Genomic DNA, 20,832 nt, shown 5'->3' on the forward strand with positions numbered 1-20,832 from the left:
ACTTCATGAAATTTGCGGCTCAGATGGATGCTGATATAGACCCCCTAAACACATTGTTCCTGGAATCGGATAAGAGGGATTCCAGTCTTCGGCACTATGATTCTGCTGTGAAGAAGTTAGCGATGTTTCTGAAGGACTCGGATGTTCAGACAATGACTGCCAATCTGGCTGTTACCTTTTTCAGAACTTTGTTTGAAGGGGGGCTAGCTGCTAGTACTATTACCACGATTAAGTCTGCCTTGAAGAAAATTTTTCAATTAGGGTTCTATATTGATCTTACGGATTCATATTTCTCATCTACTCCCAAGGCTTGTGCTAGACTAAAACCGTCAACCCGTCCACATACGGTCTCTTGGTTTCTCAATGATGTCCTTAAATTGGCTTCTGACACTGATAATGACTCAAGCTCCTACTTCACGCTTCTTAGAAAAACGTTATTTTAGATAAGCTTAGCTTCTGGAGCCAGAATATCTGAACTCTCGGCCTTATCTAGAGAGCCGGGTCACATTGACTTTCTTTCGTCTGGAGAGGTCCTCCGTGGAAGATTGTTCCACTATCTCAAGATCTCTCCCTGTGCCCTGTCTACACTCTGAAAGCTTACTTAAGTAAACTTCTGATACGTCTTCAGGCCCTTTGTTTGTTAGAGAACGAGGAGGAACACTTTCCCTGAAGGGGATTAGGCAGCAGATTCTTTACTTTATTAAACAAGCCAATCCTCATTCAGTCCCCCATGCCCATGATGTCCGGGCAGTGGCGACCTCGGTTAATTATTTCCATCACATGAACTTTGAAGACTTGAAACGATATACCGGTTGGAAATCACCTACAGTCTTTAAACGGCACTATTTGAAATCTTTGGAGGCCTTTGAATTTGCAGCAGTGGCAGCTGGGAATATAGTTCCTCCGGATATAGAAGAACCATTATAATTAGGTCCTGTCTTTTTTACTCCCATTTTTTCTTTTTTGCCTTGTCTCCCTTTATAGATGGGGCCGTAACCTGACTAGCCTACTCTCCCTACCATTCCTTTGTTATTCATTGGTTTACACCCTACCTTCTGTTTATGATGTGTATTATGTATTTATGCCTTTATTTGTTATATTTAAATTTTTGATTCTTGAGAGTTTCACCAGTATATCTGGCTGTTTATTTTGAAAAGTTCCCTGTCTTCTGTACTTTGATAGTTTCTGTTTGGTTATTAAACTCTCTTAATTACATGTTCTGTTTTTAATTTCAGTTCCTTATTTTTGAGTGTTCCCAAGCTTGGGACCATTTCTCTGTTATGATTTCACGGAGCGACACAGGTTGAGCCCAGAAAAGGAGATAATTTGTATTTTTCCCTAACTAATACAAACCTGTAGTTATCTATGTGGATTATCTTTCAGCAAAGCTGTAAGATAGCCATTAAACTAAAAGTGTGAGGTGGCAACTCTGCCTAGCTGCTTGAGGGGGTAAGCCAGGGGTGGCGGGGGGTTACCAAACTCCCTCTACATATACTCTCACGGCCGTGAGCCACGTCACTTTTTGATTACAGGCAGGACTTCTGGGGGACAGGTGATGGTGGGCCAATTTATATAAATAACTACAGGTTTGTACTAAGGAAAAATACAAAGTATCTCTGAATTTGTCATTTGTTCCCATACTAACAAACCTAACTTTATTTTTGGGCTCAAGCCATGTCGTCCTGATGGTAGTTCCTAAAGTAGCTTCCTAAGGGATATATGTTACTACAGTGATATTCCCAGAGAATTAAACCTTAAGGTCCTAGAATTCTAACTCCTGGAGCGAATATCCTTAAATTCTCTCTCAAGGATATCGCATAATGTCAGAGGACGTATTCTTGACATGCCACATAGCAATCTGCACCCCTAATAGCATTTACGCTTCAAGGGGGACATGGCAGAATAGAAGGGGGGCCGTATCAAGGTTGCCCCCGTTCTTGTACTACTACTGACCACCACAACAGCGCCATTCCCAAGATGGCGAACATTCCTAATTTTGTGCTTAGTGGTGTCCACTGTTGATCTAACTTTTCGATCGTTTTACAAGGATTTTTATCATGCATTCTCCAACTTCTTTCGCCTTCGGAAAGTTAAGTATTGGGTCTATACAATGAGTAATTTTTAGCTCCTGTTTCACAGTGAAATTAAAGTAATTTGTGTTTATAAGCTAAGCCTCATACCGGAGGTGCCCTGGGCAACAGTCGTTCGTTAGGCATATGTTATTTAGTTAGTAGAACGACTTCCCGGTTTTAAATAGCATTAGTTAATTAATTGATTATGTAAGCTATTTAGGCAAATTATACTTGTAAAGATATTTATAATGTGCATAATTTTCCTTTCTGTGTCGATCGTATAGTTAAGAGTTTCGATGAGTGAGGTAACCGAGGTCTCGTCTTGCCTAGGTAACCTAACCTAGGCGTTTTATTATACATTTTGACATTTCCCCGATTACCCTCGTGTATTGTGATTTCAATTCATGCAGAGATAGTTATCTCTTAAATTAGATGAAACATTACACGTCTCCAAAAAGGGATTTAAGGGTAATCCCTCATTCCCTCTGAGTGTAGCCTTAGGCTACAACCTTAGTGGGTCGGCCTCGAATTTTTAATTCAGGCATGACTATCCTACGGTTTTTTCTGCTGTTCCACTGTAACCGCAGATGCAGGTTTTTGGGTTTGGGCCAGAATCTCAGAGTATTTAGTCTGTAGTCGGTAGCTGACTAGCAAGATGAATAGAATTCTTTTGCTAGGTTAGGCTGCCGACATAGGAGGCTAGACCTCCCTAGGCCACTCCTGAAGGGTCTGTACGATATGATACCTTCTCCCTGTGGCCTAGCAGACTAGTCCTGCATTGGTTGACCCTAAGCTGAAGAATAGAATTCTTCTATTGCTTAGGGGATACCGGCACTAGAACCCCGTTTCCTTTCTGTTTAGAGGTGGTGGCGAGGGTGCTACCAACCTCTTTATTGTATTAATCTAACCCTAGGCTAAGGAATAGGATTCTTTAGCCACATGGGATAGTTCTAATATAGGAACGGAGTTTTGTTAGGTAAGGCAGGACAGGCTATGGCCAGCTCCTGCTGTACCTTTTACAGGACTCTCTTTTCCCTTCCCTTCTATCCCTTTATGTTGGCGACTCCCTGCAACCTTCCCGTTGCCGGTGGGTTGCCAGGATCGACCAGACTCCCTCTCTTCAGCCGTTGTCCGACTGCCAGTAGCTATTTCAGTGGAAGGCAGTCATGACAACTGCGGGCTGGCAGTAATGACATCTGCTGCCGACCGGCAGTCATGGCATCTGCCGGCCGGCAGTCATGGCATCTGCCGGCTGGCAGTCATGGCAGCTGCCGGCCGGCAATCATGATGGCTGCTGGCAGGCAGCCAGGGCAGCTGCCGGGGCAGCTGTTGGCCATGTTGGCTGTGAGTGGGAAGTCCCTTCTGTTACCAAAGATTCTTCAGTTCTCCCTTGGACTGCTAGCAACAGCGTCTGTTGCCGGGGTACTGCCTACCAGGCCGGCACAGATTGGTGCTGACTCAACCGGCAGCACGCCGACTGTACTGATACTGCCGGCCGGCACTGTTTAGACAGGACCTTGCTGACGACAGTACTGTAGCTGGATGGAAGCTTGAATGTTACATTCTCCCCTTCCATTTGAACCTTCTTTCTGGAGAAAGGTAGTAAAATAAGATTTTTACATCCATATTTACTGTATATATACACAGTATTAGGTAGCCTTTTCTCCATACTCTCTCTCTCTCATTTAGCTAGCAGGCTGGATATGCCGGCAAAAACTAGCTATGCCGACGACATGCTGGCTGAACTACAGTATATGTTTATGCAGGCAGTTAGTATATTTGCAGTATAGGATATACTGCAAATAGAAAGCTACTGTATATATTATGCTAGTAGTGTTTTCCAATATATTTTGAGTATCCTACCCAAGTATTTGTGGAACCCAATCTCATATTGAAAGAATTTAATTTCTTCAAGATTCTGATTAGAAATCAGTCTTCAGATTACCCTGCAATATTAAAATTTTTAAGGACCGGAGATTACACTCCTAACCCTTAAAGGGCAGAGCCCTTATCCTTGAGTCTCCATGATCAGGAAACTCTGTGATTTAATATTGGAAGGGAGGTCACAGCAAATAGGTTGGGTGGGATACACGGATATATGTCTTTAATTTTCCCCAGTCCAGTTGGCATCATGCCAGCTGGACCGTGCAGTCAGATGCTTGCCATAAAGGCAGCACATTGGCTGGATCACACTATATATAATTATACCGTAGCCAGTAATTTCCAGTATAGTGCATACTGCAAATAGAAAACTACAGTACGATTATACAGTAGTTGTTTCTAACATATCTTGGGTACCCTTGTGCGGAAGATACACAAGTGTGTCTTCTACTATCCCTTTATAGCTTGCTATCCTAAGCTATTCTGTTAAGATACGACTTTTTGATATATTGGTTATCAGTGAGATAATCAATTGTATACTCATTCTGTTTTCCTTTTTTTACAGGAGGAACACCAGATGTCATGTGTTGCAGTCTTCTGCAAAACTAAGAGTAAGTGTTTTTACGGACATAATGCATGCAGGTTTCATGCCCCCTGCAATATTATTTCCTAAACCCTACATTATTGGAATACGCAGGCTTGCAAAGTATGTCGGACCTTATTGTCCGAGGGTTTCAAGAATCCCAAGTCGGTAGAGACTAGGGATGCAGCTCGTTTCAAGCTACGCAACTGGATGAGAGGCTTTCAGAAAATCTCTCCGAGACCTTACCTGCCTAATGACAAGATGCGTAGGATACTATTTCCAACAGAAAGTAAGGAAATAGTGGTACCCTAGACACGAGGTACATCTCCCGACGGCCAAATAACCTTTGGGAAGGAGCGCAGAAAGTGCCCACGGGAAGAAAGGGAGAAGGTCAGGTTGGAATTGTCTCCTTCTATTCCGGCTCTAGAGCCAGCGACAACGATATCTCCACCTTCTATCCCTCTATTAGATGGAATGGACCAGTTATGGGCCCAAGTGAGGAATCTAATAGAAAACTTGTGCAAACAGAGTGAAAAGCAGGAGGCGAAATGCAAGGTAGAGCCTTGAAAAAGCTCCACTTGTCGCTCCTCAAGGGTCATACAAACGACCCATAGATCAAGACCTTCGACAGGCTCCAAAACCAATCCCTGGAGGTTTGTGGAGCTGATGCAGATTTTGAATGGCAAACTCTACATCTCAGAGAAGATAGGTGCTGTTCCTTTGGACAAGTTTAGGCCAAGCTTTGACGCTTTTCCTAAATGTTTCGTTAGACTGATGGATGAACCAAGGTTAAGAAAAGGAACGGAATCAAAGGAGGTTATGATTCTCGACCATGATAAAGCACAGGTTATCCTATCAAGTAGCATAGAAAAGGCAGGTTACTTGGTGTCGAAGGTATTAACACCACGTAACAGGCACTCTTCCTTTCTTGCTCCTGCTTCAATTTCATTCCCCTTTACGGAGAAAGTATTTAAATATGTCACCGAGGCAGTGGAGGCAGGTAAACCGTGTCCTTCACTCAAGGAGTGCGAGCGTCTGTCACTAGCCTTTCCCAGACAGGAGAAGAACTGGAAGGAAGCCCACTTAACCTTTTCACAGTAGGAAGACTTGAAGCGGATGTCGCCAGTCAACAATTTAAAGAAAATCTCCCTAAATTATCCGAGTTTCTCTTACATGATGAACAAGAGACAAAGGAGAGACTCGCAGCCTCCCTATCTCTACAAAACTACACAGAGTTCTGTTCAGCTCATCAAGATACCCCAGACATGCTCAAGGTATTAGCTAAAATACATATGGCTACCTTGGTAAAAGACCTTTATGCCTTTATAAAGGCTAGAAGAACATGTAGGGAGTTTGTGTTCGCTAACGCGACAGCAAAACACGAAACAAGAAAGCTAATATTTTCCAACATCTGGGGTAAAGACCTCTTTTTAGACGAGGTAGTCAGGAAAGTGATTAAGAACGCCACCACGGAGAAAGTAGGACTTCTCCAAAAGTGGGGTATCCTTTCAAAAAGAGAGTCTTCCACGGTTGTGGGTCCCCAACCTAAGAGGAAGACGGAAAGGTCTGGAAATTCATTTCGAGCTGTTCAACATCATCCCACAGTTGTAGTGACCGCGCTGCCACAGGCAGGTGGTCGAAGATATAATCCTACTGATCACTCGAAGCATAGAAATGCTTCTGGTAGGAGGGAGGTTCCTTTAGGATCGCTGGACCTTCGATCCTTGGGTCCATGGCGTAATCAAGATGGGACTAAGATGGGAGGTGGAGATGTAACCAACATTTCCTCAACTCCTCCTATAATCCAAAACCCTCCTGGAGGAGTTTACCTGAGAGCTCTAGAGCATACAGGTGGTAAGGAAACTATAGTCCACCGAACTCCAGGGAAGGCCGTTGTGTGTCTACGAGAAGGACTCAAGAAAATTCAGTGTCATTCTAGACTTGTCGCCACTCAACAAATCCAAATAAAACAACGAGTTCAGAATGTTTATCCTTCTGAACTTAAGGACCCCGTTGCAAAAAAGGGTGCCCGTAGTCTTATCAGACCTGAAAGTCGGGGCTGGCAGCACCCAAGGTGGCTGGTCTACGAACATCCAAGGAAATAATCCGGTCCCCGGAAAATCGCGGATGCAAGATAAGCTTCAAGAAGTCTCGATTCTCTCCAGCTCAAGGGTTTCAATGGCGAAAAAGCCATTGAAGCCTGTGGTCACACCAACTCTCCTTTCCTTTGGGAATGTAAAAGGAGATGGCAAGGTCAGTCAAGAGACTCTGGTAATCAGTGATTCCCAAAACGCGAACGAGGAGGAGCTCTGATCTCTCTCCAGTTTGCAATAGAGACAGACCCAGTGCTAAGAGCACTGCTGCAAGATGCGTTGAGAGTCTGGAGAAAACAAGCATCAAACGCTCGAAGAGATCTAAAAAGACCGATATCGGTCCTTCCTTAATCAGAAGCGATAACGAGACGTTGCAATCGACAATGCTAGAGAACGTCTCATACAGTCTAGGTGTAGTTAACCATCCCTTACCTAAAGGGATGGCACCTGTCAGCAGTTCATATACAACTGATCCGCAATGTGACAGTGGATGCTCTACTCGGGCTCAAGCCGATGGAGTTAGAATGGTCCACGGAGGCAGACCTATTCTCTCCCAGATGGGAACAAGTCCCAGAACTGCAGTCTGACCTCCTCTTTACGAGCGTCGTCAAGGAACTACCTCAATACGTAGCCCCATACAAGGATCCTCTAATAAAAATGACAGACATCATGTCTTTGAAATGGAAGGGATAGACTTTGGATTTCCAGTTCATCCCACCCAATCACCTGCTGAGAGTCCTCAACATGCTGAGACCTTCCAGGGAGGAGTAGATCTGTTGGCTCCCAGGTAGCCCAAGAGCAATCTGTCCTCTTTGAGGAAGGAACGGAGGCTGAGGATGTCCCTAGTTCTGAACCCAGGACTACTTCAGAGGGTTCAGAGATTAATTGCCTGCGATTTATCTCTGAGAACCCGAACCCTTCATTGCATGATTTTTTCGCCCTAGCGGTTAGGAAAAGATTTGGGATCTCAAAAGGCAATATAGAATTCTTAGAAGAATACAAGTCTAAGTCAACTAGAAGACAATGAGTCATCATGGAAAAAGTGGGTTGCTTTCGTAAAAGCAAAAGGACCGAAAGAGATTTCAATGAACTTTTGTCTGTCCTTCTGTATCCATCTTCATAACCAAGGTTTAGCGGCCAACACGATAACTACGTGCAAGTCAGCCTTGACTAGACCTCTTCTATATACCTTTTAAGTGGACTTGGCGAATGAGATCTTTAATAAGATTTCGAAGGCATGTGCAAGGCTTAGGCCTGCAGCACCACCAAAGCCCATCTCTTGGTCTTTGGACAAGGTCCTACATTATGCCTCATCCATGCATGAACAATGAAGATTGTTCGCTTAAGGATCTAACCCAAAAGGTTATTTTTCTGTTCGCTATAGCCTCAGGGGCTAGAGTTAGTGAAATAGTGGCCCTATCTAGAGATGAGGGCCACATTCAGTTCACAGAAATGGGAGAACTGAATCTTTTCCCTGATCCAACCTTTCTTGCTAAGAACGAGCTACCCACTAAGAGGTGGGGTCCCTGGAGAATCTGCCCTCTGAAGGAAGATGTCTCTCTATGTCCTGTAGAGTGTCTAAAGGTCTATCTTCGTAGAACTTCAGACTTCAGGGGAGGACAGCTCTTTAAAGGAGAAACCTCTGGATCAAACTTATCCCTGAAACAACTGAGGGCGAAGCTCATCTACTTTATTCATAGAGCATATCCTGACAGTACTCCCGGAGGTCATGATCAGAGAAAAATTGCTTCATCACTGAACTTTTTTCAGTATATGGACTTCGAGTGACTTCACTCATATACTGGATGGAAATCATCCAGTGTGTTTTACAAACACTATGCGAAACAGATTCATGAACTGAAACACTATATAGTGGCGGCGGGTAGTGTATTAAAACCTGCCCCCTAATTACTGTCGTAAACAGTTAATTACTTGGGACTTCGAATGTCCTCGCTCATATACTGGATGAGAGTCATCCAGAGTGTTCTACAAACACGATCCTAAGCAAGTCCATGAAATGAAGCATTATGTGGTAACGTCAGGTAGAGTATTTAACCTGCCGTCTGATTCTGCGATGAACAGATAATGGACTGGGACTGTCAATTAAAGGGAGAAGGGGTCATCTCTTTTACTGTGACCTCCTTTGAATAAGTGTTACCATGGTGACACTAATTCTGTTCAAAATTCCAGGTGTGGAATTATACAGTTAGCACTAGTGCCGTGTGTACGTAGTACACAGTGTCGATAAAAGGTAACCAGTACAGAAATTATAAAGAGAAAGTTTATTATAAATTTTCTTCAATCTGAGTGGCAATCATTTCTTTCTTCTCATGAAAGAAATATAATCTCTGTACATGTTACATGTATAATTCCGTTATCATGCTACATTCGTTTTACTTGCTAATTCACTTAGTCATTTATCAAAAATAAATGTCTATTAGAATGTAATTGCGTCCTCATTCGCCCGACAATTGCATGATTAAAAGTCCAGATTATATACTCTTCATATATTTGTATGCTTACAAACAATGGATATAAGAAACACTGATAAGTATTCGGCAATATGCACAAACTACGAGACGGTTTGTACATACAGTGTTTACTTATGTTTTGTTCATACAATATATACTAACCTTGAAACCCCTTTTTCACTGTCTAGAATGACTCTTCCCAGTAGGGGGCAGGAAGCACTAACATCGTGTATGATTAGTGATAATGACGGATAACGGTAACGTCATTTGTCTCGATTGGTCCAAATGATCATAGAAATGTTGTCCCAAGGTTAAGGCACCGATGAAAATCCACAGATACACTAATGCTCTGGTACGCTTCCATCAGGACGACATGGCTTGAGCCCAAAAAACGGATTTTAAACAAAGCGAAAAATCTATTTTTGGGTGAGATCGCCATGTCGTCCTGGTGGACCCACCCTTCTTTTCTAAAAGAAAAGATCTACACAGTATCCCTCCCTGAGGTACTGTATCTGTAGCACCATGCTCAATGCTAAAAGGAATGTCCGCCATCTTGGGAATGGCGCTGTTGTGGTGGTCAATAGTAGTACGAGAACTGGGGCAACCTTGATACGGCCCCCCTTCTATTCTGCCACGTCCCCCCTCGAGGCGTAAACGCTATTAGGGGTGCAGATTGCTATGTGGCGTGTCAAGAATACGGCCTCTGATATTATGCAATATCCTTGAGAGAAAATTTAAGGATATTCGCTCCAGGAGTTAGAATTCTGGGACCTGAAGGTTTAATTCTCTGGGAATATCACTGTAGTAACATATCCCTTAGGAAGCTACTTTAGGAACTTCCATCAGGACGACATGGCCATCTCACCCAAAAATAAATTTTCCGTTTTATGTGGATGACTCATTCTTAGGAGGGTGGCAGTGCTAATTCTGGCATGGACATTATTATTATTATTATTATTATTATTATTATTATTATTATTATTATTATTATTATTATTATTCCCTAAGCTACAACCCTAGTTGGAAAACCAAGATGCTATAAGCCCAGGGGCCCCAACAGGGATAATAGACCAGTGAGGAAAGGAAACAAGGAAAAACAAAATATTTTCAGAACAGTATCATCATCTAAATAAATATTTCCTATATAAACTATAAAAAATTTTACAAAACAAGAGAAAGAGATACCAGATAGAATAGTGTGCCCGAGCATACCCTCAAGCAAGAGAACTCTAACCCAAGACAGTGGAAGACCATGGTACAGAGGCTATGGCACTATCCAAGACTAGAGAACAATGATTTGATTTTGGAGTGCCCTTCACCTAGAAGAGCTGCTTAACATAGCTAAAAAGTCTCTTCTACCTTTACCAAGAGGAAAGTAGCCACTGAACAATTAGAGTACAGTAGTTAACCACTTGGGTGAAGAAGAATTGTTAGGTAATCAGTGTTGTCAGGAGTATGAGGACAGAGGAGAATCTGTGAAGAATATGCCAGACTATTCAGTGTATGTGTAGGCAAAGTGAAAATGAACCGTAACCAGAGAGAAGGATCCAATGTAGTACTGTCTGGCCAGTCAAAACCCCATAACTCTCTAGTGATAGTATCTCAACGGGTAGTATCTCAAACCGCCTGTGATACCTGCAACATGAAAAAGTTGCGTTTGAATGCGAGACACATAGTGATGCCCCTGACATCACGGCTCTAAGTCGTTGAGCTGGAGGAGGATCAGCCACTAGAGCTCTTCCAATTACTTGGCGTATTCAAGATGAACTGGAGCTAACGAAAAGTGATGTTAGTTGGAGCCGTGTTGCTGTAGTGTGTTTAAGAGAATATCTCAAACTACTCACAGGGCACAGTAACAATTATCTAGGTCATTGGTTACAGAACGTAGACTCATAATCTGAAAGGGCCCGAATCTAGGGTCTAGTAGCACTAGATTTTGAGTCTTTGCAATAAATTTAGGGATAAAGCTGAGTGTCCCTTCCCGTCATCCCCTTGAATGTGCGATGTCATATGAGAGGCCATGAAGTTTGCCGACTCTCTCTGCCGAAGCTAAAGCAAGCAGGAACGCAGTCTTCAAAGTGAGATTTCAGTCAGTTACAAGGAATGATAGTTCATAAGGAGGTCCTTTTAAGGACCTCAAAATGCAAACCACGTTCCAAGGAGGAGGCCTGATCTGAGGAAAAGTGATCTCATAACTCTGTATGAGTTAAGAAAGCTCCAACGAAGAGGAAATATCTATACCTTTCAGCTTGAAGGCAAGGCTCGAGGCTGAGCGATAGCCTTTAACCATCGAAACTGAGTTTTTTCTCCTGAAGGTAAACAAGAAACTCCGCTATTACTGGAATAGAGGCATCGAGGGGAGAGATATTTCTTCCATGACACCAACCAAAAAAGATTGTCCATTTTACCTGGTACACAGAGGCTGAGGACTTACGCAAGTATTTGGACATTCTCTCAGAAACTTGTTGTGAAAAACCCTTCTGAGAGAGGAGATACTGGATAGTCTTCAGGCGTGAAGTCAAAGTGACTGCACAGTTTTGTGGAAGATGTTTGCATGTGGTTGTTTGTGTAGATTTGGTCGTGGCGGGAGTTCTCTCGGAAAATCTACTAGAAGTTGCAGGAGGTCCGGGACCACTATGTATGATGCCACAGCGGAGCTACAAGGGTCATCATTAGATTTTTGGATGCTCTGGTCTTGTTGAGTAATCTTCTCATTAGACAGAACAGGGGATTGGCGCACACGTCGATGTTGTCCCACCATTGTTGAAATGCATCCTGCCTGTGCTTGAGGGCCCGGGACTGAAGAACAGTACAGCGGAAGCTTGCTGTTCAGAGATGTTGCGAACAGTTATACAATAGTATGATTTTTATATGTAATTTCAGGCAATTTGATTTTCAAATTTTACTTAACCTAGCCATTGTCTGATTTACTTTTTTTCAATCTTTCACTGAACTCTAATTTTAAAGACCCTGTATTGGAGATCATAGTTCCTAAATTTTAGTTCCTAAATACTTGAATGATTCTACCTCATTAATCATTTCTCCTTCCAATGATATGTCATTTTCCATTGCATACTCCGTTCTCATCATCTCTGTCTTTCTTCTATTGATCTTCAGTCCAGCCTCGTGTGATATTTCATGCATTCTGGTAAGCATGCAATACAAATACTGAGGCGTTCTGCTAATAAGGACAGCATTATCAGCATACTCTAGGTCTGCTACATTCCTATATACCCATCAAAAAGAGGGATGGCTCTTTCATAGCAACAGAGGATGAAGAAATGTTATTTTCATTAGTAAAATAAATTTTTGAATATACTTACCCGATGATCATGTAGCTGTCAACTCCGTTGCCCGACCGAAATCTACGGTCGGGATACGCCAGCGATCGCTATCCAGGTGGGGGTGTACTCAACAGCGCCATCTGTGAGCAGGTACTCAAGTACTTCTTGTCAACACGAACTCAATTTTCTCCTCGGTACACTGGTTCTCTATGGGGAGGAAGGGCGGGTTCTTTAATTCATGATCATCGGGTAAGTATATTCAAAAATTTATTTTACTAATGAAAATAACATTTTTCAATATTAATCTTACCCGATGATCATGTAGCTGATTCACACCCAGGGTGGTGGGTGGAGACCAGTATACATGTTAACAAAGAAGCTAAGTATCCCGTATTTCATTTTATTAGTTATTCAAAATAACAAACATAAAATAAATAAGTACCTGGTAAGGAAGTCGACTTGAACCATTACTCTGCCTTTATTAAGTACGTCTTCCTTACTGAGCCTAGCGGTCCTCTTAGGATGCTGAACGACTCTTAGGTGCTGAAGTATAAAGGGCTGCAACCCATACTAAAGGACCTCATCACAACCTCTAACCTAGGCGCTTCTCAAGAAAGAATTGACCACCCGCCAAATCAACCAGGATGCGGAAGGCTTCTTAGCCGACCGTACAACCCAAAGAACAACAATAAAAAGTATTCAAGAGAAAGGTTAAAAAGGTTATGGGATTATGGGAATGTAGTGGCTGAGCCCTCACCTACTACTGCACTCGCTGCTACGAATGGTCCCAGGGTGTAGCAGTTCTCGTAAAGAGACTGGACATCTATGAGATAGAATGATGCGAACACTGACTTGCTTCTCCAATAGGTTGCATCCATAACACTCTGCAGAGAACGGTTCTGTTTGAAGGCCACTGAAGTAGCCACAGCTCTCACTTCATGTGTCCTTACCTTCAGCAAAGCAAGGTCTTCTTCCTTCAGATGAGAATGTGCTTCTCTAATCAGAAGCCTGATGTAGTAAGACACTGCGTTCTTAGACATTGGTAGAGAAGGCTTCTTGATAGCACACCATAAGGCTTCTGATTGTCCTCGTAATGGTTTTGACCTTCTTAGATAGTACCTAAGAGCTCTAACTGGGCAAAGTACTCTCTCCAGTTCGTTCCCCACCAAGTTGGACAGGCTTGGGATCTCGAACGACTTAGGCCAAGGACGGGAAGGAAGCTCGTTTTTAGCCAAAAAACCGAGCTGCAAGGAACATGTAGCCGTTTCAGATGTGAAACCTATGTTCCTGCTGAAGGCGTGGATCTCACTTACTCTTTTAGCTGTTGCTAAGCACACGAGGAAAAGAGTTTTTAATGTGAGGTCCTTAAAAGAGGCTGATTGGAGCGGTTCAAATCTTGATGACATAAGGAACCTTAGGACCACGTCTAGATTCCAGCCTGGAGTGGACAACCGACGTTCCTTTGAGGTCTCAAAAGACCTAAGGAGGTCCTGTAGATCTTTGTTGGTGGAAAGATCCAAGCCTCTGTGGCGGAAAACCGCTGCCAACATACTTCTGTAACCCTTGATCGTAGGAGCTGATAGGGATCTTACGTTCCTTAGATGTAACAGGAAGTCAGCAATCTGGGTTACAGTGGTACTGGTTGAGGAAACTGCATTGGCCTTGCACCAGCTTCGGAAGACTTCCCATTTAGACTGATAGACTCTGAGAGTGGATGTCCTCCTTGCTCTGGCAATCGCTCTGGCTGCCTCCTTCGAAAAGCCTCTAGCTCTTGAGAGTCTTTCGATAGTCTGAAGGCAGTCAGACGAAGAGCGTGGAGGTTTGGGTGTACCTTCTTTACGTGAGGTTGACGCAGAAGGTCCACTCTTCGAGGAAGAGTCCTGGGAACGTCGACCAGCCATTGCAGTACCTCTGTGAACCATTCTCTCGAGGGCCAGAGGGGAGCAACCAACGTCAGCCGTGTCCCTTTGTGAGAGGCGAACTTCTGAAGTACCCTGTTGACAATCTTGAACGGCGGGAATGCATACAGGTCGAGATGGGACCAATCCAGCAGAAAGGCATCCACGTGAACTGCTGCTGGGTCTGGAATCGGAGAACAATACAACGGGAGCCTCTTGGTCATCGAGGTAGCGAACAGATCTATGGTTGGCTGACCCCACAGGGCCCAAAGTCTGCTGCAAACATTCTTGTGAAGGGTCCACTCTGTGGGGATGACCTGACCCTTCCGGCTGAGGCGATCTGCCATGACATTCATATCGCCCTGAATGAACCTCGTTACCAGCGTGAGCTTTCGATCTTTTGACCAAATGAGGAGGTCCCTTGCGATCTCGAACAACTTCCTCGAATGAGTCCCTCCCTGCTTGGAGATGTAAGCCAAGGCTGTGGTGTTGTCGGAGTTCACCTCCACCACCTTGTTTAGCTGGAGGGACTTGAAGTTTATCAAGGCCAGATGAACCGCCAACAACTCCTTGCAATTGATGTGAAGTGTCCTTTGCTCCTGATTCCATGTTCCCGAGCATTCCTGTCCGTCCAGTGTCGCACCCCAGCCCGTGTCTGATGCGTCCGAGAAGAGACGGTGGTCGGGGGTCTGAACAGCCAATGGTAGACCTTCCTTGAGAAGAATGCTGTTCTTCCACCACGTTAGAGTAGATCTCATCTCTTCGAAAACAGGAACTGAGACCGTCTCTAGCGTCATGTCCTTTATCCAGTGAGCAGCTAGATGATACTGAAGGGGGCGGAGGTGGAGTCTCCCTAACTCGATGAACAGAGCCAGCGATGAAAGTGTCCCTGTTAGACTCATCCACTGCCTGACTGAGCATCGGTTCCTTCTCAGCATGCTCTGGATGCATTCTAGGGCTTGGTTGATCCTTGGGGCCGACGGAAAAGCCCGAAAAGCTCGACTCTGAATCTCCATACCCAGGTAGACAATGGTCTGGGATGGGACGAGCTGGGACTTCTCTAAATTGACCAGGAGGCCCAGTTCCTTGGTCAGATCCATAGTCCATCTGAGATTCTCCAGACAGCGACGACTTGTGGGAGCTCTTAAAAGCCAGTCGTCTAAATAGAGGGAGGCTCTGATGTCTGCCAAGTGAAGGAATTTCGCAATATTCCTCATCAGTCTGGTAAACACAAGAGGTGCCGTGCTTAGGCCAAAGCACAGGGCTTGGAACTGGTACACAACCTTTCCAAAGACGAATCTTAGGAAAGGTTGGGAGTCTGGATGGATGGGGACGTGAAAGTATGCGTCTTTCAGGTCTAACGAGACCATCCAGTCCTCCTGCCTGACCGCTGCTAGGACCGACTTCGTCGTCTCCATCGTGAACGTCTGCTTGGTGACAAAAGCATTGAGAGCACTGACGTCCAGCACCGGTCTCCAACCTCCTGTCTTCTTGGCTACCAGGAAGAGACGGTTGTAAAAGCCCGGGGATTGATGATCCCGGACTATGACCACCGCTTCCTTTTGTAGCAAGAGCGACACCTCTTGTTGCAACGCTAGCCTCTTGTCCTTCTCCTTGTAGTTGGGAGAGAGGTTGATGGGAGATGTAGCTAGAGGGGGATTGCGGCAGAACGGAATTCTGTATCCCTCCCTTAGCCACTTCACAGACTGAGCGTCTGCACCTCTGCTCTCCCAAGCTTGCCAGAAGGTCTTGAGTCTGGCTCCTACTGCTGTCTGGAGAGGAAGGCAGTCAAAACTTGCCTTTTGCGGACTTGGAACCCTTCTTGGACTTGCCACGGTGACTGTCTGCACGGGTACCTCCTCTGCTGGAGGTTCTGCCACGAAAGGGCGGGATGAACCTAGAAGCAGGTGTGTCAACTGCTGCAGGGCGGAAGGGTCTAGGCACGGAAGGTAAGGTTTTAGCCTTACGTGCAGAAGAAGCCATCAGATCATGAGTATCCTTCTGGATAAGTGAGGCAGCCATCCCCTTAATCAACTCCTCCGGAAACAGACACTTGGAGAGAGGAGCAAACAATAACTCTGACTTCTGGCAAGGAGTGATACCAGCAGATAAGAAGGAGCAAAGATGTTCTCTCTTCTTAAGGACTCCTGATACATATGAAGCCGCAAGTTCACCAGACCCATCCCGAATTGCCTTGTCCATGCTAGACATGATCAGCATGGCCGAGTCCTTATCTGAAGGGGAAGTCTTCCTGCTTAAGGCTCCCAAACACCAATCGAGGAAGTTGAATATCTCGAAGGCACGAAAGACTCCCTTCAACAGATGATCTAAATCGGAAAAGGACCAGCAGATCTTCGAACGTCTCATAGCCAACCTGCGGGGAGAGTCAACCAGACTTGAGAAGTCGGCCTGGGCAGAGGCAGGAACCCCCAAGCCGGGTTCCTCTCCCGTGGCATACCATACGCTCGACTTAGAAGCAAGCTTGGGAGGAGGAAAGACAAAAGAGGTCCTTCCCAGTTGCTTCTTGGAATGCAACCAGTCCCCCATAACCCTCAAAGCTCTCCTAGATGATCTGGCGAGAACAAGCTTGGTGAAGGCAGGCGCAGCAGACTGCATGCCCAGAGCAAACTCGGAGGGAGGAGAACGAGGGGTTGCAGACACAAAATGCTCAGGATACAAGTCCCTGAACAAGGCAAGGACTTTGCGAAAGTCTAAGGAGGGTGGCGAAGACTTGTGTCCTTCAATATCAGAGTGAGGTTCATCCAGATGTGCAGCTTCATCATCCGATACATCATCACCGAAAGTTGAGTTGTGAGTGGCAAAGGCAGAGCAGCAAGCTGAACGGCTGAATCCGGCAGAACGGGTGCATGCGTACCTGCGGATCCAACATCATGCCTCTGCTGGTCGGCCTGCGAGCTGGCAACAACAAAAGCAGAGGGCTGGTGTGTGGGAGGGGCTGCGGTGGGCTGAGGAGCATGCGGTATGGTATGCAGAGCATGCTGTAAGGTATGCGGCTCATGCTGCATGGTATGCGGAGCATGCTGTAAGGTATGCAGAGCATGCTGCATGGGCTGAGGAGAATGCCGCATAGTGCTGGAACCCGGCAACTCCTGATGCGGCAGCTCACGCATGTTAGCAGATGGTGCAGCAAGAACATGCGTCTGGCAGGGAGGACTGCGCATCGGTGGAGGAGCTCTCACAGGTGGAGTGTGGGAGCAGGCAGCCGCAGTATCTGCTGAGCGCACAACCTCTGCGGGTTGTAGGTTAACAGGAGAGGTGTTAACTTTCTCGGCATGATACTCCTGCATGAATGCCGCAAGCTGAGACTGCATAGTCTGCAGCATGGACCACTTAGGGTCTACTGTGGTTGGAGCAACAACAGACGGAGCAGTAGCCTGTTGAGGGACCACTCTACCTCTCTTGGGAGGTGTGCAGTCATCAGATGACTGCGGCGAGTCCGAACTGACCCAGTGGCTACACCTGGGCCGTTGGACTAGCTCGGAAGGGACCTTACGTTTGAGCGGTCGTGAGACCTTGGTCCACCGTTTCCTCCTGGAAACTTCTTCCACAGACGAGGAATGTAAGGGCTCATTCGTCTGTATGTGGATGGGACGATCCTTAACAGATACGTCCGCAACCACTGAGGATACATCCGTGCGCCGATCAAGGCCTGCCGAACCCTTTGGTCCTTCGACATTGCTTCTCCCCTGGGCTTGGGAGCTTGCAAGAGGTCCCGGACTGGGAGGACGACTGGCACGCACAGATGTACCCTCATGCGCAACACTGACACTGACACTATGCACATCACTAGCACTAACACTTCCCACTGCACTCTTCGCTTTCAGCTCTCTGACATCTGCCAAGAGCTGATTACGGTCACTAACCAACGACTCCACCTTCTCACCGAGAGCCTGAATGGCACGCAACATATCAGCCATTGCAGGCTGAGCACTCGTAGCAGGTTCGGGAGTCACCACCACAGGGGAAGGAAAAGGTTGAGGGGCATGGGGAGAGGAAAAATCCACAGAGCGAGAAGAACTCCTCCTATCTCTCTCCTTCTCTAACCTACGTGCATATCTAAGGAATTCGTTAAAATCGAATTCCGAAAGCCCAGCACATTCCCCACATCGATCTTCCAATTGACAGGATTTACCCCTACAATTGGAACATACGGTGTGAGGATCTATAGAGGCCTTCGGAAGACGCCTAGTACAAGTCCTAACACTACACTGCCTGTATTTAGGAACTTGGGACTGGTCAGACATCTTGAATTTAGAAGTAGCCAAGGGGGAATTCCAAAATTAAGCAAAGTTCGTTAACCAATAAGTCAAATTAATTCCAAAAGCTTGCTAAGCTAAGGATAAAGCTTCCTGAACAGCGAAGGCTAAACTTTAGAGCAAATACATCACCAAATCGTGAACAAAGACTCCAAAATCAACAGCGTATCCAAGTAGGTCTTGCCGGCGGCACGACAGAGGGAAAATTGAGTTCTTGTTGACAAGAAGTACTTGAGTACCTGCTCACAGATGGCGCTGTTGAGTACACCCCCACCTGGATAGCGATCGCTGGCGTATCCCGACCGTAGATTTCTGTCGGGCAACGGAGTTGACAGCTACATGATCATCGGGTAAGATTAATATTGAAAAAGACAATGTTGGATAGAACACTTCAGTGAGGTTATGAATAGGATATATGAAGGGAATAATTTGAATGATATGCCTGAAGTTGAGGAAGACCTTGATGTTCCCATAATTGAATTCAGTGTGTTTGAAGTCGAAGCAATATTAAAAAATAGTTTAAGAGATGGAAAGCCCAGGGATACAATGGAATAAGTGCCGAGATTATACTGGCCGAATATGAAGTGACTCCCATAATATTTACAAGATTATTTGTGTAGAATGTGGCATGAAAACACTCACTCACTCACTCACTCACTAACTCTCTCTCTCTCTCTCTCTCTCTCTCTCTCTCTCTCTCTCTCTCTCTCTCTCTCTCTCTCTCTCTGTATTTTGATTTTTAATTAAATCTTTACATTTCTTTGGACATTATCAGAAATTCTTTGTATCTTTACTCGATGTTTCGACTATGGGAATATTAGTAACGCACCGAAAGGAAATCACTTGATTTGCCATTTGCCTTCCACCGAATATGATATCAATAGACTTTTTATCTATAAATTTATGGTTAGTTGTACTATGCTTTTAACTCCTGATACAGACCACTAAAACACTTAATATACTTACTTGGTGATTCGGTGATGGGAATACTATAACAAAATTACTCAATAACACGCCGAAAGGAAATCATTCAGTCTGCCAGCCCACTCCCGCCAGAAATATGATGTCACAAGACTCGTGAAGTAATATCTACAAACTTTTCTTTTTTCTTGCAAGAAATGAAAGAAAATACTAACTTAACAAGCAAACGTATTTCCTTTTCATAAAGTAAAAGGAAATATATTATTTTTAATAAAATATTTGTCCTATTAGTGTACTTTCTTTAGATAAATATCGATCTATTATCAGAGATTAAATTAAACTAGCGCAGAGTCAAATTTACGCTAAGTAGTACTCATAACAACCGTCACAGAAACACAAAATACTTTGTATTGTTACTTGATATTTCGATAATGGGAATACTAATACTAATCATTAGCCTATTGGAAGGAAATCACTGTATTGCCCAGTCGCTTTCTGCCAGTAATAGGAAGTCACCAAACATATGATATGAACTTGACAGATGTTAAAGCTTTTCCAAATGTACTTTTTACTGGAAATGGGATACTGTATATTATCAATAAAAGAAAATGCAAATTTACCAATATAAATCAGTTTACTTTTTTACAAGAAAATAGATTACTTCTAAGGAAATATTTGTCCTATTAGCATAGTATTTCTGATAGACTTATGACGTCCTCACCCTGAAAAAATTGTCGTAAAGTCGAAGTCATAAGTCGCTTATGTCGTAAGTTGACGACTACCTGTAAAGGATATTCCTTCAATGGGTAAAAACATCCATAAATACAGTATATAATTATTTTATAGGTTTTGTAATGTACTTATTGTGCAAATTATATCCCATAAAATCAGAAATAAATAAAAATTAATTTAAACCGGAAAATAGAAATAATTGGCAATTTAACTAGCACTTTACCTTTGAGTTGTGACTGGAGTGAGGGAGAAAATAGTGTAGGAAGAGGAGCTGACTGAAAGGAGAATTTTATTCCTTGATAACTTATGGTAAAATATCGGGAGTTCTCTCTCTCGAATGATGTTCACTATCAAGAACCGAATCACTTAAATTACGCTGTCTGTACACCTAGTACTGTAGTCCTTTTTTTACACTTTTGACAAAGAACCTATCTAAAATTCCCTTTTACCTTTTCTTTAAAATGGCATGAAAATGAGACTTTGCATTTACAATAGATTCACTATTCGCCCTGCCGATGCTTTATCTGGGTAATGTGTTTCTACAAAATTCTGCCGTTTTTACTCTTCCTTACTATCTACTAAATTTCACTTTTAGCGAGAGGTTTGTCACTGTGTCCCTC

The 20,832-nt window shown here is 44.3% G+C and overlaps 1 protein-coding gene across 5 annotated transcripts in view; it reads right to left on the bottom strand.

Annotated features, from left to right (window-relative positions):
• LOC137622931 (uncharacterized) overlaps positions 1-20,832 on the bottom strand; it is a 615,385-nt gene that overhangs the window by 301,504 nt on the left and 293,049 nt on the right. The gene's annotated exons all lie outside the window — the stretch shown is intronic.

The sequence above is a fragment of the Palaemon carinicauda genome, chromosome 30, assembly GCF_036898095.1.
Source record: "Palaemon carinicauda isolate YSFRI2023 chromosome 30, ASM3689809v2, whole genome shotgun sequence".
NCBI lineage: Eukaryota > Metazoa > Arthropoda > Malacostraca > Decapoda > Palaemonidae > Palaemon > Palaemon carinicauda.